This window comes from Mytilus trossulus, chromosome 2, assembly GCF_036588685.1.
Source record: "Mytilus trossulus isolate FHL-02 chromosome 2, PNRI_Mtr1.1.1.hap1, whole genome shotgun sequence".
NCBI classification, from domain to species: Eukaryota; Metazoa; Mollusca; class Bivalvia; order Mytilida; family Mytilidae; genus Mytilus; species Mytilus trossulus.
Window position 1 is genome coordinate 100138285 of NC_086374.1, and position 6000 is coordinate 100144284.

Below are 6000 nucleotides of genomic sequence, written 5' to 3' on the forward strand. Positions count from 1 at the left end.
TCTCAATACAAATTCAAATTTATTAATTGTTTGATATGATAAAAACGTTACCTGATGAAAGCGTTTCTTTTGTTTACATCGAATATGACGTCATAACTTAAAGAACGTCACAGCTAATTCCCTAACAACAGAACCAAAATCGGGAACGTTACGTACGGTATTTCGGTTTCTTTTATCAACATGATTGAGCATTAAAAAAAAATACATACAGACTTCGTCCCCATTCACAGGTTATGCCTGCCTCATATTAAAGGTCAAAAACATGGCTGTAAGTCACCCATACCCTGTATTTTTACCATTCAAATACCATTACTCCAGAGCACAAAGTTCTTGTGTTTACATGATTTTTTACAATAGTATGATTCCCAGTTTATTTCGTTGGTTTTTTTGGTCTTTTTTCAGAAAGTTTAATAATCTCGGTCTTGAACGATGTTGAGGTCCCCTGTACAATGCTGTAAATGCTGTAATTACATGGCTATGGGGCATAAATACACCTTGATATTTCAGTCTTATGTTGAAGGAGCATCATAATCTATACTGACATCTTATGTACCTGAAGTATAATTATAAATTAAACTTCTACAGGGTATTTTATACAAATAAGAAATTATACTCAATGTTATCAAAATATGGATATAAAGTTTTGAGCGGTAGACATTGTAGAGTCATGAAAAAATTAATAAAAGCAATACTTCTATTAATGGTACTGTTTTTTATTTTTCAAGAATACTTTATATGATCTTCATATGATCTTCAGGTTTGTCAATTTGAGGGAACAGTGCACATGGTCTATGGTTACAAATAGCTGTAATAATCCGTGTAAACCGGTCACTCATTTTTTTTTTACTGAAAAACGATTTTGTATCACACTTGTTATAAATTTTATGTAATATTCTAATTGGCATTTGACCCACTTTACATGTTAATGGATGTCTACCAATGTTTAAAGATATATAGATAAGCAAATGCTTTGCTGAGAACAGTCTAATAATAATAAGACTGCAGAGATCAAATCCTGAACAGTTGGGGCAAGTTTGATACCTTCTTTATATAGGTTTCTGAAAAAGGTGAAACTGGGCAATACCCATTGGAAATAAGCATTAAATGTCGAATGATAACATATTGGTGCAGGCTGCTTATAGATGAAAATAAGTTATCATCAATCTTATATAAATTTGTATATTCCCGATATCACACACACAATGATGATATTTTATGGATAAAGAACATAAACTAGAGGCTCTAAAGAGCCTGTGTCGCTCACCTTGGCATATGTGAATTATAGAAAGGAAGCAGACAATTCATGACAAAATTGTGTTTAGGTGATTGTGATATGTTTGTACATCTTCCTTTACTGAACATTCTTGCTGCTCACAATTATCTCTATCTATAATGAACTTGTCCCTGTAGTTTCAGTGGAAAATGTAAGTAAAAATTTACAAATTTTATGAAAATTGTTAAAAATTGATTATAAAGGACAATAACTTCTAAGGGGGTCAATTGACCATTTTGGTCATTTGACTTATTTTTTAGTCTTAAATTGCTGTACATTATTGCTGTTTACAGTTTATCTCTATCTATAATAATATTCAAGGTAAACAATTTTACCCCTTGTCAGATTTGCTGTAAATGCTTTGGTTTTTGAGTTTTAAGCCAAAAACTGCATTTTACCCCTATGTTCTATTTTTAGCCGTAGCGGCCATCTTGGTTGGTTAGCCCGGTCACAAAACACAATTTTTAAACTAGATAGCCTAATAATGATTCTGGCTATGTTTGATAAAATTTGGCCCAGTAGTTTCAGAGGAGAAGATTTTTGTAGAAGATCATGTAGATTTATGAAAAATGGATAAAAATTGACTATAAAGGGCAATAACTCCTAAAAGGGTCAACTGACCATTTTGGTCATGTTGACTTATTTGTAAATCTTACTTTGCTGAACATTATTGCTGTTTACAGTTTATCTCCATCTATAATAATATTCAAGATAATAACCAAAAACAGTAAAATTTCCTTAAAATTACCAATTTAGGGGCAGCAACCCAACAATGGGTTGTCTGATTCATCTGAAAATTTCAGGGCAGATAGATCTTGACTTGATTAACAATTTTACCCCATGTCAGATTTGCTCTAAATGCTTTGGTTTTTGAGTTATATGCCAAAAACTGCATTTTACCCCTATGTTCTATTTTTAGCCATGGCGGCCATCTTGGTTGGTTGACCGGGTCAAAAAACACAAATTTTAAAATAGATACATCAATGATGATTGTGGCCAAGTTTGGTTAAATTTGGCCCAGTAGTTTCAGAGGCGAAGATTTTTGTAAAAGTTAACGACAGACGACGGACGACAGACGACGGACGCCAAGTGATGAGAAAAGCTCACTTGGCCCTTCGGACCCGGTGAGCTAAAAATATATTGGACAATGCGGGATTTTCAAATTTATTTTATGTGCAAAATACAGACCTCACCAAATGGTTACCAAAAAGTATCAAACTTAGATTAATTGACCAGTTTAAACAAAGTTGGAATTCAGCTTTCCAGAGCACATCAAAATGCATTACTTATAGGCTCTTTAAGGAACATTTTGAATTTGAGAATTATTTCAACATCATAAATGACCGAGATATATATACACTTTGTAAATTCCGAACATCAAATCATTCACTGCCAATAGAAAAGGGGAGATGGTATAACATTGACAAAAGCGATAGAAAATGTTCAATATGTACGAAAAGTGATATCGGAGACGAATACCACTATATTTTTGTTTGCCCGGCTTTACAAGATGAAAGAAGAAGATTTATCCCAAATGAACTAATACCAAGACATAACACTATTGCATTCAACACACTGTTTAATTCAAAAAAACCAAAGACACTTAGAAATCTCTGCAATTTTATAAGATGTATTAATAGTAAGCTCACTCCTGCTTAACAACCATAATTTATATACCATACCTATACTTATAGGAAGTATTTCTTTATACAATTTTAACTATTACACTTGACTATCAAAATCTATATATATATTCTTTAATATGTTATCTCATCCAAAATTTTTGAATTTTATGCATTTTAAATGCATTAAATTAATTTGTTTTATATTGTAATGTTTTTGCCCTATCATAGATTTGAAATACTCATTTTTATATAGTTTTATAGTAATTGTGTTAAGCTCATTCAGTGCTAGTGAAATTTCATCAGAATTATTCTAGATTTGATATATTTAGTAGTAATTGCTATATTTATATTGATCTCTTTGTTCTCAAGGAAACATGATAAGTTAAACCACATGTTGACCTATTAACCTAAATTGCTGGTGCAACTGAGCCCTTATTATGGTGCCCGGTTGCCCTGTAACTGCTTAGTCAGCAATTATTTGCCCTAGTAAAGTTTATATAATGGTGCCCTAGAGCCCTACTAAAATGATTACTCAGCAATAATATGCCCTAGTAGGGCATATCTTTATGTTAGTTATGTAACTGGGCAGAGTATGGTATAAAAGGAAAGAGAGAGTTAGTGCGAGGAGAGAGAGAGAAATAGAGAGTCCGATTAGTGGTTGTTTGTTATATCTACTATGTTGTTGTATATACTTTACATGTGTTTTTAATACAGTATTGAAATTTATCAGCGACTTTGTGTCTTTATCTGCAATCTAGTTTATTGAGACTACACAAGGATCCCGTATTTTTCAAGGATATACTTATTGTATTCCTTGTTCTTGTAACCAGGATTTCCTTTAAGGAGGCGCTACCAGTTTTTATCCATTGGGAAATCCTGTTTCGAAGGTGCATCACTTGTATTCGTCGTCTTGTATGCTATATCACTGGCATCTCGTCGTTATACTTATCCTGGACATACCTTAATTGTACACTTGCATTTTTCGATTCGTTACAATATATATATTATTTTTCAACTTCTCTGTAACCTTTGTACTTGCATGGTTTTATGAGAATAAACTATCTATCTATCTTATTTGGAATCTGCCTAAAATCCAGATAAATTATGAGTTTTCTAAATCATGCAATGCATTTGAATTTTATTTATCTAGGGCATGCTATGCCTTAAAACTTTTCCAGATACACAGGTTTGTCTGTCATGTCTGTAAATCGAAAGAAAAAAAAACACGTTAAGGAGCTAATCACAGTCATAATAATGTACTTTCCTGTATAAGTTTAATGAGGTTTCTTTATTATATTTACATGTTTATAATTTAGATTTCCAATTTTCTATCATGACCAATTTTTACCATATTATCATTTTCTTTTCTCATTGGTGCATGTTAGTATATACATCATCAGAATTTGACACTTACTAAGTTCCTTTACTAGCCCAGAGTCTTTCAAATCATTTAGCCTATCATAAAATAATTTTAAAACTGTGACGAGGGCATCTCTACTTTCGTTCTTGACTAGTCTGGTAACTGGAAATGTAGATACCCAAAGGTAAATCATTACATATAAGCAGTGTTCCAGTTTCATGTTTTTTTTTATTATAGTTATCTCTCTTTGCTCATGTCTTAAACTTGAGCTTGGAATAAGAAAGTACCTGGAATAAGGACTAGAAAGTCCCTGGAATAAGGACTAGAAAGTCCCTGCTAGAAAGTCCCTGGAATAAGGACTAGAAAGTACCTGGAATAAGGACTAGAAAGTACCTGGAATAAGGACTAGAAAGTACCTGGAATATATAAGGACTAGAAAGTCCCTGGAATAAGGACTAGAAAGTACCTGGAATAAGGACTAGAAAGTCCCTGGAATAACGGATGCGACTTTAAAGTTTTTACCCAAATATACCCCTATATAACTATAAAAAAACAGTTTAAACATATAATCTTAAATAGTTCTCGTTTAACTTTTTTTTTTTTATTATCTCATTGTTTGTATTGTATTATGAAAAAATTATTGATGTTGTAATGTTTATGCCCTTTGGGGCCCATAATTGGAAATAAAAATATCTTATCTTATCTTATCTTATCTTATAATCATTGGATAATTATATTATAATGTGTGTTTTCATGTTATTTTTAACACCAAAAATACTTTATTTTATTATTAATTCGTATATTTTAACAAATTTGATTCGTTTAGGGATAGTCATATGTTATTTAAACTATATATATTCGAAGGTAGAGAAAAACGACGGATAGCAAAAGCATATTGCACAGAGCATATTGCACGGTTATTTTTAGAATATCTAAAACCCGATTAACTTTGTGACGTCATGTAATGAATTTCAGGATATCGTTAAACAGGTCGGGACCACTACCTTATATGGAAATGCATAAATTAGCATACTTATGTACTCGCACATGTAATTGTTTATTTACATGTGACGCATAATTTTTACCTAGTTGTTTGACCAATCCAATAAATGAGTAACAATGCATGATGGACTACTACGTGTTTACAATCAACCAAGAACACGTGTTATTTACTGAAATACAACACATTTTTTCGTGCAATGCGGGATTCACAATTTCGCTTAGTTTTTCATTTTGTGTATCCTCATTTATAGTTCGTGATATAAAGTATTACTTCCATGCTCAGATTAACGAAGAGTTGTTTCTATGTGAAGAAAAACGAGTTTGAATTACCCGATATAAAGCCATTAACATGTTTGATGATGGCACAGAGATTTCATGTATTTGTCCACCAAAAGCAACAAAATAACAGCGAAAAAACACAGTTACCCTTGAGACAAACTTACTGACCAGTGTAAAGTAAGCCGTCGATAACAGCCGGTGCTGATATTCAAGAGTACAGCAATGCTCGTACAGATCATTGATCGAAGGCAAATGTGGGATCCTTGAATTTTGTGTTCGTAAAAAAGGCGAAGAAATATTTACATACATGGCAGTGTTAACAAAATCTATAAGTATTTTTGTTGGTCACATTTCAGTATATGGGACTTCCCTTTGTTTTGAAGGTAGTGAAGTCAGCAGCTATAGTTTCAGTTTGTTCGTTTTTTTAACGGGCTCGGACATTTGCCAAACTGAATAAAATC

At 32.3% G+C, this 6000-nt stretch overlaps 1 protein-coding gene across 1 annotated transcript in view; it reads right to left on the minus strand.

The window, feature by feature from the left end:
• Window positions 1-4402, minus strand: part of LOC134705591 (uncharacterized) — a 72022-nt gene extending 67620 nt beyond the window's left edge. Inside the window, exons 1-2 of the mRNA XM_063564312.1 lie at window positions 4313-4402; window positions 52-121 (exon numbers count right to left, since the gene is read on the minus strand). The gene's annotated coding sequence lies outside the window, so the exon portion shown is untranslated. The remainder of the gene's footprint in view (window positions 1-51; window positions 122-4312) is intronic.
• Window positions 4403-6000: the final 1598 nt, after the last annotated feature.